The 12,490-nt window shown below is 32.8% G+C and overlaps 1 protein-coding gene and 1 long non-coding RNA gene across 20 annotated transcripts in view; one reads left to right on the forward strand and one right to left on the reverse strand.

The window, feature by feature from the left end:
• The window catches only part of Zasp52 (Z band alternatively spliced PDZ-motif protein 52), a 442,143-nt gene that overhangs the window by 321,381 nt on the left and 108,272 nt on the right, over positions 1-12,490 (reverse strand). The window contains exon 1 of one of the 19 annotated variants that reach the window (XM_017628628.1): positions 11,742-12,020. The exons of the other annotated variants lie outside the window; for them this stretch is intronic. The gene's annotated coding sequence lies outside the window, so the exon portion shown is untranslated. Of the gene's footprint in view, positions 1-11,741; positions 12,021-12,490 lie in introns of those variants that run through there. 19 annotated transcript variants of the gene reach the window in all.
• LOC108372939 (uncharacterized) overlaps positions 1,387-12,490 on the forward strand; it is an 11,830-nt gene continuing 726 nt past the window's right edge. The window contains exons 1-2 of the long non-coding RNA XR_001848905.1: positions 1,387-1,450; positions 5,878-5,880. This is a non-coding gene — a long non-coding RNA (uncharacterized LOC108372939). The remainder of the gene's footprint in view (positions 1,451-5,877; positions 5,881-12,490) is intronic.

Raw genomic sequence — 12,490 nt, forward strand, 5'->3', positions numbered from 1 at the left:
AAAGTCACTTTTTTAAATTGTGACATAGGTTTTCACTTATAGTTTTGTTTTCTATTTCAAATTTTCCTTTCATTATTCGAACTTTACAAAAAAAAAATGCACTTGAAACTTACCAAATAAACCGGCTGCGCAAACAACGTTTCAATAACGTTTTGAAAGTGTAACTTTGGTTTGTTGCTGTCTAACGGTTTTTTTTTTTTTATTTTACAAAAACAAAGTGAAGTTTATGTTATTTTGGTGTATTTCCTACAGAATGGCACCAAAAAATAATGTAAAACTGCTCTTAAGAAATTGGACTTTCGCACAGCCAAATGAATCATTTGACCTAATGTGAAACGTGGCAACACTTTCGCTATCACAAAGAACATAGAATGTAACGAAGCCATAAAGAAAGCCAGCATCCTTATTTTCCGTATTTTCTATGATGTTTGGTTATGTGTCTAACTGGTGCTCCCTGCAGTCTATCATTCTCGTCTCATTTTTTTAAGGTTTTTATAATTATTTGTTAAGTTTTTTTTAATGAAACGATTCGAACTTTAAATTAGTGAAATTATAGAAATGGCTCATTCCATTTCAAATCACCCAGGCCGGGGGAAAGTGAATTTAAGTTTGCGATAAAACTCACAGGGATTGTTCCTTAAACAATTTAAGGAGACACGTATTTTTTTCTTTTTGCTCAGAAATGAGAATTTTTCGAATAATGAATTTTTTTCTTTTTGAGTACGAACGCTTCTTTTTTCCTCTCTTAATAGCAACTTTTGATGAAATCGTTTATAACTGCCGCAAACAAGGAAGGATTTTAACGATTTTTTTTTAAATTGCAGATATTGATCTACTGAATCGATCTAGTAAACTAAACATCAGTAATTGTTTATTAATAATTAATTATTGTTTATAAACAAAAAAATTTTATTTTTTTCAAATTGATTTTTTCAAATTGCCACATCTTTTTTTCTCTCAAACTTTTTTGTCTATTAGGGAATAGTATAAACTATTTTCAGTACGAGTAGCATGTGCTAAAATTCGTCATTTTCGAGCTATGATCTTTTTTCTGAAAATTCACTTATATGATGCTAGCAGATTTTCGTGCCAGTTCAGGTCACAAAAATTGTTGCCCATTATGACAAAATGTCCTTGCTGGAAATTTTTTGAGGTTGCCCGATCAGAGCCAAAAGTTTTTCCCAATTGGGCTCTAATTTTGACCCAATTGGGGCCCAATTAGCGATTTGCCCAATCTACCGAAGATTTCCCCAACCAGTGCTCACAATTTGCTCAAAGTGGACATGCATACGCAATTAAAACGTTTTTATCGATAAAATCACACATACACACATCAAAATTCCCTACGAAAAAAAAATATTTTTTAATTTTTTTCGTGAAATTTTGTTTAGAATTTTTTTGAGTACGCAATTTTGTAGCCCATTAAATTTGAGTATAATAAAGTGCAAGTGTTAAGCTACTGCAAAATTGCGTTGATTTTTAATATTGTTTATGCTCACGGCTTCTTGCACTTTTTCCTTATCGATGAAAATGCCTAAAACCGCTTTCAAAGAAAATTAAAAAAAAATTACGGCTGTTTTGCAATCGCTTAAAACTTCCACTTTATTATACTAAAAATCAAAAAGTGTGTATGTGAAAAATTTTTCAAGAAAATAATTAAAAAATAGTTTTCTTCGTAGCGAATTTTGATGTGTGTATGTGTGATTTTATCGATAAAAACGTTTTAATTGCGTATGCATGTTCACTTTGAGCAAATTGTGAGCACTGGTTGGGGAAATCTTCGGTAGATTGGGCAAATCGCCAATTGGGCCCCAATTGGGTCAAAATTAGAGCCCAATTGGGAAAAACTTTTGGCTCTGATCGGGCAACCTCAAAAAATTTCCAGCAAGGAAATTTTGTCATAATGGGCAACAATTTTTGTGCCCTCAACTGGCACGAAAATCTGCTAGCATCAGTGCAGCTAGCAGTGCATTTTCAGAAAAATAATCATAACACGAAAATGACGAATTTTAGCATATTGCTACTCGTACTGAAAATAGTTTGTACTATTCCCTAATGGACAAAAAAGTTTGAGAGAAAAAAAGATGTGGCAATTTAAAAAAATTAATTAAAAAAAAAAAAATTTTGTTTATAAACAATAGTTAATTATTAATAAACAATTACTGGTGTTTAGTTCACTAGATCGATTCAGTAGATCAATATCTGCAATTTAAAAAAAATCGTTAAAATCCTTGCTTTTTTGCGGCAGTTATAAACGATTTCATCAAAAGTTGCTATTATGAGAGGAAAAAAGAAGCGTACGTACTCAAAAAGGAAACATTCATTATTCCGAAAATTCGCATTTCTGAGCAAAAAGAAAAAATACGTGTCTCCATAAATTGTTCAAGTGAGCTTTATCGCAAACTTAAATTCACTTTCCCCCGGCCTGGTGATTTGAGATGGAATGAGCCAAATGAATACTAAAGAGATATTTTAGCAACCTTTGGTTATTCCCCTTTCGATTATATAATGTTTCTTATTTGTCCATGAAAGTGTTCCTCGTTATCTAACAAAGGCCATGTTAGATATAATATCAAACTTTGTGCAAAAATTAGCAAAATTCGATAAATTTTCATCAAAATTTTGAGTTTTGAATTAGATTTCTTAGAAACATTCTGAGTAGGCTGTTTTGTGACCCATTCAATTCAAAGTGCAAATTTTAGTAGCTAGCACTTATCGTTCAAGGAGTTGCTCATTTTATCCATATAAAAGAATTTTCGAACATACTATGTATGGAAGAAAATGTGCGAACAAAATACATTGCAAACAAGTAAGAAAGTCTAAGTTCGGGCGGGGCCGAACATTAAATACATACCCGGCGCAAGTATTACATATATGCCTTTTCACCTTTTCGAAAGCTACAGCTACATGGTAAGCCGGGGTGTATCAATTTTGAATAAATTGGCTTCAATATTTACGGATTTATCGACGATTTCGTATTTCTCCAAATTCCCGTTATATGCGATGTGGGCGTGGTTATTGTCCGATTTTGCCCATTTTCAATGCCATCCGTCCTACGCCCGAAAGAAGTACACGTGCCAAGTTTCGTTAGGATATCTTAATTTTTACTTGAGTTAACGTGTGCACAGACGGACGAACGGACGGACAGACAGTCACCGCTTATTCGATTTCTCTTTTCATCCTGATCATTTATGTATACATTTGTCTATATCTATCTCGATTCGTTTTGCTTGTTACAAACAACCGTTATGTGAACAAAGTTATAATACCCTTGTGCACAAGTGCGCTCGGGTATAAAAATTAACATTAAGTCCAAGCTACTTTAAACTTCAACTTTATTATGCTAAAACTTAGTGGGCTACAAAACTGCCTACCCAAAACAATTCTAAAACTAGTAAGAAAGTCCAAGTTCGGGCGGAGCCGAACATTAAATATCCGGCGCAAGTTTTAAATATATGTCTTTCACCTTTCCGAAAACTAGCGGTAGTAATGGTAAGCAGGGGTGGTTTTACCCCTATTTCGAACATCTTCGATCCCATCGCCCACTTTCCGAAATGCCATAATAGAGCTACTTCTTTTCAAGGGATTTTGTTAATTCTAATTTTGAGTAAACTAGCGTCCTTAAATTTCGAAATATCGAAGTTTCAAGCATTTCTGAAATTTACCGTTATATGAAAAGTGGCCGATTTCAATAATTTTCAGCGTTTTGCTATTATGTGGACCGTGCCGAGTTTGGTACAAATTGGTAGAACGGTTACCGAGATACATATATGTGGTCATAAGTGGGCTGTGCCACGCCCATTTTCCAAAATTTTATCATAAACGTATTTCTTGATAAAGAATCATTGCAAGCATCAATTTTGATATATTGTGTCAAAGCCAAAAACTGTGCTGAGTTTGGGCGAAATTGGTGAAGCGGTTCCCAAGATATACGCCAACTTTCAAAAAAATTTTAATATTCTTGTTTTTCGTCTAAAAATTATTGTAAATATCAATTTTGGGTGAATAATCTTCAGTAGTTACTAAAATATTGCAGTTTTCGTATTTCTAAAAACTACCGTTATATGGGAGGTAGGCGTGGTTATTGTCCGATTTTCAATACCATCCGTCTTACGTCCGAAAGAAGTATACGTACCAAGTTTCGTTAAGATACCACAATTTTTACTCGAGTTATCGTGTGCACAGATGGACGGACGGACAGGCAGTCACCGCTTAATCGATTTTGATTTACTTGTTTTTTTTTTAGATGGTAATCTATATTTTCATAAAAAATAATAAAAAAAAATTTAAACAAAGACGAGTAGCTACAGCTTGCTATAATGCCTTTTCCCTATTTACATTCTCGCCACCGTATATTCTGTGCGTATACATTTTTGCGATCAGTTCCAATTTGTTTCTTTTTATTTTGTTTTGAATAAAATTGTATTAAAAGATGTTATGTCTTTTATTCTAAAAACAAAATTCTATGCTCGAATTGGATACCTTGGAAATGTCGCCATTTCTGTCCACAGAAATCTGATCACCAAACTTTCACAACTTGTTAATAATTCAGTAATCTCATTTAGTTGCAGTGACAAAAAATTAGACATGCTTACATATGTATACATTAGCGCAGAGGCGTAACTATAGGGTAGCATGGCTGGTAAAATGACACGGCCCCCGATCCAAGATCCTAACATTTTCAAGAAAACTAAGTACTTAAAAGTTATAATCTTCAATCAATTAAAGTGAGGCACAACTAAAGACTATATGAGCATTTCCACAGAATGGCCAACCAGGACCCATAACTAAAATGAACAATCAGTTGTATGGGAGCTATATGTTATAGTGGACCAATTTTGACGGTTCCGACAAATGATTATCAAATTATAAAAATACACTCGATTACCAAACTTTAGTCGGATATCTTCAAAACTAAGGGACTAAATTGCGTTCAAACGAGCATACAGATGGACTTGCTAAATCGACTCAGCCGTAAGTTCGCGAACGATACTTAAGATTATAAATAAACAAGTAAGAAAGTCTAAGTTCGGGCGGAGCTGAACATTAAATACCCGGCGCAAGTATTAAATATATGTTTTCCACCTTTCCGAAAGCTACCGCTACATGATAAGCCGACGTGTATAAATTTTAAGTAAACTAGCGTCCTTAAATTTCAAAATATTGAAATTTCAAACATTTCTGAAATTTACCGATATATGAAAAGCGGCCGTAATTTTAGTCCGATTTCNTACTCGAGTTATCACTCGAGTTATCGTGTGCACAGACGGACGGACAGACGGACGGACGGTCACCGCTTAATCGATTTCTCTTTTCATTCTGATCATTTATGTATACATTTGTCTATATCTATCTCGATTCGTTTTGCCTGTTACAAACAACCGTTATGTGAACAAAGTTATAATACCCTTGTGCACAAGTGCGCTCGGGTATAAAAACTAATAAAGATATTTCAACGCGCAATTAGTTAGGAGGAAGCACCTTTATTCCATTTTAATATAAAATTAATCGCTTGTTCCATTTCGCAGTTTATTGCATTTTCCATTTTGCAGCCAAAATTGCCATCCATTATTCGTACCGATGATTATTGCTAACATAACATGTTTTCTCCATTAATAAACTTAATGGGAGGTAGTCACCTGGAACGACTTCCTGTAAAAACCTGCAAATCGTGAAGCATCTGGAACGCACATATATTGAACAATAAAAATCAAAAGATTATCCTTTTAGGACCAAAGATATACATAGCAAAATTCTATCGAAACATAAAAAAATAATAAAAATTTATGTTTTCCTTGTTTTTTGAAGCGTATGATCGTAAGGTTGGGAATGCCCAAATACATATACTTTATTTTATGACGTCCTGCTTTCCTGGAGTATGTACTACATTAATGTTATTTGTTCCAATTCCTGTGCCTACAGGTGCTGAACGATCATGGGACAAGACAAGTTACATAACTTGGCTATTCTATCTATTGAAAGATCTATGGCTCTATCTTTAAACTTTGATGATGTTATAGATTCTTTTTTTGGAACAGAAGGCTCGGAGAAAAGAAATTTTATTAATAAGTATCTTGTCAAAATTAAAATGTTATTTCACTATAAATTTGTATGTATGTATAAACCCATGTTCTTGAAAATAAAATTTATTAGATATTTACTTAAGTGGTTTATTAAAATTAAATTACAACGTGACGATTTTTACTGGGAGGGCCCCATCCAAAGACGACGACATGTATCAGGGAAGCCAACGAGTGGGGAACTCCCGATTTGCGGGCAATTTCACTTTGCGGCCATCGTCCTTCAAAAGTAGTTATTTACGACCAAAGGAAATAGTTAATAAATAGTTACCACTAGTCGACTGATAGTTAGTTAATAGTTAGCTACAAACTTGTCTCATTTCTTGCAGGGTATATATACAAATGTAATATTACTCTGTACGGCAAAATCAACTTTTTTTCTGGACCAATTGGACCAAATCAATTTTTTTAAGAGATTGAGTCATAGGTAAAAAAGTAATTTCTCCGTTTTTCGAAGTTAGCCTCAGAAATCGAGATATGGGCCTTGGAAGTTCGAGATTTGACCTTTGGGAAACAATTATTTTTAATTATTGCAAGTAAATAACTAAAAACCTAAAAATATAGACGTAGTCCTCCTTTTGTCTTATTTAAATGGTATATAACTTTTTTTGTGCAAACTTATATTATAGGTGCTATAAGGGGTCAAAGTTCAGGTCTTCGAAAAATTATATTCCTTATATTTCAAAGAATTTTGAACAGATTTTAAAAAAATTTACATCGTTGTAAAGGGATTTGCCCCCTTTTCTGATACGCATATTTTTATACTTCGAATATACAAATTTTAGAAAACCACAACTTAAATGAAAAAATACCTTTTTTTTATAAAAAAAAATATTTTAAACAAAAAAATTACTAACTGATTTTTAAAAAATGGTATCGTTGTAAATACGATTAAATCCCCTTTCTTCTGATATGCGTATCTGTATACTTCGTATATACGAACTTGAGAAAAAACACATTAAAAGGAAAAAATAGCTTAAAAAAAAACATTTTAAACAAAAAAATTACTAACCGATTTTTAAAACGTTAGTGGCGTTGTAAAGGCAATTAAACCCCCTTTCTTCAGATGAAAAAAAACTTTTTTTTATAAAAAAAAAATGTTTTAAACAAAAAAATACTAACCGATTTTTAAAAAATTGGTATCGTTGTAAAGGCAATTAAACTTCTTTCATCTGATATGCATATTTGTATACTTCGTATATAAAAATTTAAGAAAAACCACATTTAAAGGAAAAAATTACTTTTTTTTTATAAAAAAAAATATTTTTAACAAAAAAATACCAACCTTTTTTTTAACAATTAAGATTAAACCCCCATTCTTCTGATATGCATATTTGTATACTTAGTATATAAAAATTTGAGAAAAAACACCTGAAAGGAAAAAATTACTTTTTTTTATCAAAAAAAATAGATTAAATATAATAAGATTAAACCCCCATTCTTCTGATATGCATATTTGTATACTTAGTAAAATTACCTTTAATTAAAAAATCAAAAACCATGGTGTTTTTATATTTTTTCATGCCTTAGACATATTTTATACTTACATATATACTTTTGCTTTATTTTTAACAGGGCTGTGGGTAAACAAAACGAATTAACGCTTAAAACATTATTAATTATTTGTTTTCATTAAATACGGTATTCAATTGTATTACTAATTGGTGTTTTTTTTGTAAATTTTTTATAAGAAAAAATTGGTATTTTTGCTTTTAAGTGTTTTTTCTCAAATGCTTATATACGAAGTGTACAAATATGCATATTTGGCGAAAAGGGGTTTAATCGCCTTAACAACGATGCGATTTTTTTTTAAATTGGTGAGAAATTTTTTTGTTTAAAATATTGGTAAACCAAGTTATTTTTCCTTTTAAGTGTGTTTTTCTCAAATTTTTATTCACGAAGTATACAAACATGCATATCAGAATAAAGAGGATTTAATCGGCTTTACAACGATATACATTTTTTTAAAAATCGGTGAGTAATTTTTTTGTTTAAAATATTTTTTTATACAAAAAAAAAGGTATTTTTTCCTTTAAATATGTTTTTTTTTCTCAAATTTTTTATATACGCGGTATACAAATTTGCATATCACAATAAATGGGGTTAAATCACCTTTACAGCGGTATGAATATTTTAAAAATCAGTTCAAAATTTTCTGAAAGTTTTTAATTTTTCGAAGATTTGACCTTTGACCCGTTATAGCACCTGTAATATAAGTTTTCACAAAAAATATATACATATCGTCGTTTAAAGTACAAAACCGCGTAACAACAAAATGCAAAACCACGTATCAAGATAATGCAAAACCGCGTATGTGAGGTTGCATAAATTATTTTCTAGAGAGTAAAAACATTCATATTTCAAAATGGTTCTCTTTTTTATCCAGCAATCGCATTTATGGCTAGGATATTGAATGGATAAGGATTAAGCCAAGAGTTTGTGCGAGCAAATCCAATTTTTGGCAGCCAATGTCAGTTACGCGGTTTTGTACTTTAAACGACGATATATATAAAATATACCATATAAATAAGAGCAAAAGGCCGACCACGTCTGTATTTGGTATTACTTTTTTTGCTTTTTACATGCAATAATTAAAAACAATTTTTTACCAAAGGTCCAATTTCGAAATTCGAAGGCCTCTATCTCGATTTCAGAGGCTAACTTCGAAAAACGGAGAAATTACTTTTTATACTCATGACTCAATCTCTAGGCTGAAGAACTTTTTTTCACTATTCGCCTGTTAATTTTAGTGGACATTTTTTATTTCACTATCACTGAGGCTGATATACTGCAATTTGCCACTAAACATCAAGAGTAGTATGTTGTGAAAAATTTTGTATTGGGCACCTATTTTTTAAACTTACAATTCATTGCCCTACCCCCAACCCTGGTTTACATATGTGCATATCTATATACATATATAAAAGAGGATGTATGTATGTGTCTATGCAGCTTATAGACTCCGAAACCACTCAGCGGATTTTGTTAAAATTTCCAGGATAGCTTCATAGAAATCCGGAGAGTGTTCCTGTGAAGTTTGGCTATTTTTGAAAGAGTTGCCACCTGTCATAAAAATAAAATTTATTTAAATATGCAAGTAAAGTATTACGATGTGGATATCAAATGGAAGGTATTTGGGAAAGATATTTAAGAAAATTTACATCAAAAAATATTTTAGTTAGTGTTGTCACCTGGTCAAAAATTGAAAAATAATGAATAATGCAACTCACACCAAATATTACAATATGTGTATCAAACGGAAGGTATTGGAGAAAAAACTAAAATGACATAAATGTGTACATTAAAAAGTGNAAGGTATTTGGGAAAGATATTTAAGAAAATTTACATCAAAAAATATTTTAGTTAGTGTTGTCACCTGGTCAAAAATTGAAAAATAATGAATAATGCAACTCACACCAAATATTACAATATGTGTATCAAACGGAAGGTATTGGAGAAAAAACTAAAATGACATAAATGTGTACATTAAAAAGTATTTCGCAGGATACGTATCAAACGGGAGCTATCGGGAAATGTTTCAGTCAAGACCAATTATCATATAGGGTTGCCACATACCTAAGAAAATAAAATCGGATAATATTTTTAAGAAATGCCAAAGATATATAGTGCGATAAACTTCAAAGTCTGTCAAACCGAAAGCTTACCAGAAGGAAAATGCCGATTCTAAATTTTTAAATCTATATGTGTGCATATATATGCACGTTAATGCCAGGGTTGTGAAAAATTTCACCAGGTTGCAATTTAAAAACCGAATTTGTTTAATATTTAAAAACTAAAAAAGTGCTCAATATTATTGCATAATTTAATAGGGCTTAAAAAATATAATAAAATTTTTAATAACGATTTGTGCAAACGCAAAAAGAGTTTTTAGTTGCTGATCAGAAAAAGCTTATAACAAAATCATGCAAATTGTAATCAAAGGAGATGGCGGAATTATCTCCCTAGATGATCCAGGAGGTGCGGGGAAAACTTTTCTCATCAATTTAATATTGGCGTCAGTTCGAATGCGAAATGGGATTGCAGTAGCATTACCGGGGATTGCATCAACACTACTTGATGGCGGATGTACAGCGCATTCAGCACTTAAGGTTCTATTGAATTTGAAGCAGAACGAAACACCTACATGCAACATCAGCAAAAACTCTGGTATGACCATAGTGCTTAAAACGTACAAAATTATAATTTGGGACGAACGCACCATGACACATAAGAAATCGCTCGAAGCAGTTGAGCGAGCTATGCAAGATTTCCGTGGAAAAGATCAACCGATGGGAGGAGCTGGTATACTTATTGCAGGTGATTTTCCTCAAACATTATCCGTTATACCTCGATCAACGGCTACAGAGGTGTTGAACGCGTGCTCAAAAGTATCGTGTCTGTGGAACTGTGATTTGCTGCAAGATGCGTCTGCCCAAATATTTTCAAAGCAACTTTTGGATCTCGGAAATGGTGAAGTTCTATTGATCGGNTACCTCGATCAACGGCTACAGAGGTGTTGAACGCGTGCTCAAAAGTATCGTGTCTGTGGAACTGTGATTTGCTGCAAGATGCGTCTGCCCAAATATTTTCAAAGCAACTTTTGGATCTCGGAAATGGTGAAGTTCTATTGATCGGACAACAAATGAGATATCATTTCCGTCCAAATTTTGTCAAATGCAACAGAGCATTCAAGACGTCATCGACAGAGTATTTCCGAACTTAGCGATCAACTACCGATATCCGGAATGGCTCCGCACACGTGCAATTTTAGCTCCGAAGAACGATGATGTTAGTAAATTAAACGGTCAAATTCAATTAAAAATTGTAGGAGAAGCAGTCGAATATAAATCGATTGATGCAGTAATGGATAAAGATCAAGCTGTTAATTACCCACCTGAATTTCTTAATTCTTTGGAGCCACCTGGAATGCCTCCTCATTCGTTGGCGTTAAAGGTTGGATCACCAGTGATGCTTATTCGGAACTTGAATGCGCCAAAACTGTGCAACGGAACCAGTGATAAAAAAAAATTAACACCGAATTTGATCGAGGCAACAATCATCAGCGGTATATTCAAATGGGAAGATGTGTTGATTCCACGTATACCGATGATTTCAAACGATTTACCGTTCGAATTCAAGCGGCTTCAATTCCCATTGCGTCTTGCTTTTGCAATAACTATAAATAAAGCATAAGGGCAATCATTAACTATAGCGGGTTTGGGTTTGAATGTGCTTTTCACATGGCCAATTATACGTCGCCTGTTCACGAGTTGGGTCACCACAAAATTTATATATTTACACACCAAATGAAAAAACTTAAAATATTGTTTATCTGTTAGCATTAAGGTAAATAAAAAGGTCTTCAGTTTCAAAACTCTAAATACATGTGTCTTTCTTTGGCGTAGCAACGCGCGCCGGCTATTGCTAGTTTAGGTATATTCTAGAACGTCCCTTTCACGGACATATAAAATTTATTTATTTCTCATTTGGGCAATGAACTTGGCGCATGTCTGTAGACTGTTTCTTTCTAGATCTATGTAAATTCTATAATCAGAGCGATGTGCAATAAATATCGCCTTTAAAGTGCCACAAATCGATTTGGCATTGACACTGTTAAGCTTTCACATTCTTAAACATATTTACTTATGCAAACATACATACATGTGTATTTTTATGTATCCTGTTGGTAAAATTTGTATATCGGATCTGGTTTACTTCTAGCGCATTCAAATCCACGTCCAGTTCACGATAAATCTCTTTTGTAATAATAAAAGGGAAATTGCCCAGTAGCAAAATAACTTTTCAAGAAATCCATTGTTTTTTTCATCAGCATTTCTACGCATTTTCTGGCATAGGTGAATTTTCAAATAGCCTCCTCCCGAATTAAAAAAGCCGGCCCGCCGGCTTTGCCATGTCGTTTGAATGGACACCGACGCTCTACTACGTACATGTAACAAAAAAAGAATTGTTCATATATATAAAAATTCCGCAGAGGATTTGGACATGAACCTACATACATACATATGTATATTAGACTGTGTCAAATAAAACCAATCTTTTTTATCTCGTTCCCATATGAAAATTTCTTTGTCGGTCACAAAAAATTTCAGCCCTCGGGCTTTATTTTTCAGTCCGGACTCGTAAACATAAGATTTTATTAATGGAAAAAGAGTTTTCCGCTGCTTTTTTAATAAACAATAACATGGAACTAAGACTAGTAATTTTTAGAAAAAAAAAACCGACTCAACTCCCATATAAAAAAAATATATATATATATCTCATGATCCGCTGATCGGATCTTAACCAGATTAGTATGGGACCACCTCTGAGACACTACCTTTCCGATGCAAAAAGAATTATCGAAATCGGTTGACGTGGTCCAAAGTTATGCGGTAACATACATAAAAAAA

The sequence above is a fragment of the Rhagoletis zephyria genome, unplaced genomic scaffold (genome assembly GCF_001687245.7).
Source record: "Rhagoletis zephyria isolate East Lansing unplaced genomic scaffold, Rhagoletis_zephyria_1.1 Rzeph_scaffold_00077, whole genome shotgun sequence".
NCBI lineage: Eukaryota > Metazoa > Arthropoda > Insecta > Diptera > Tephritidae > Rhagoletis > Rhagoletis zephyria.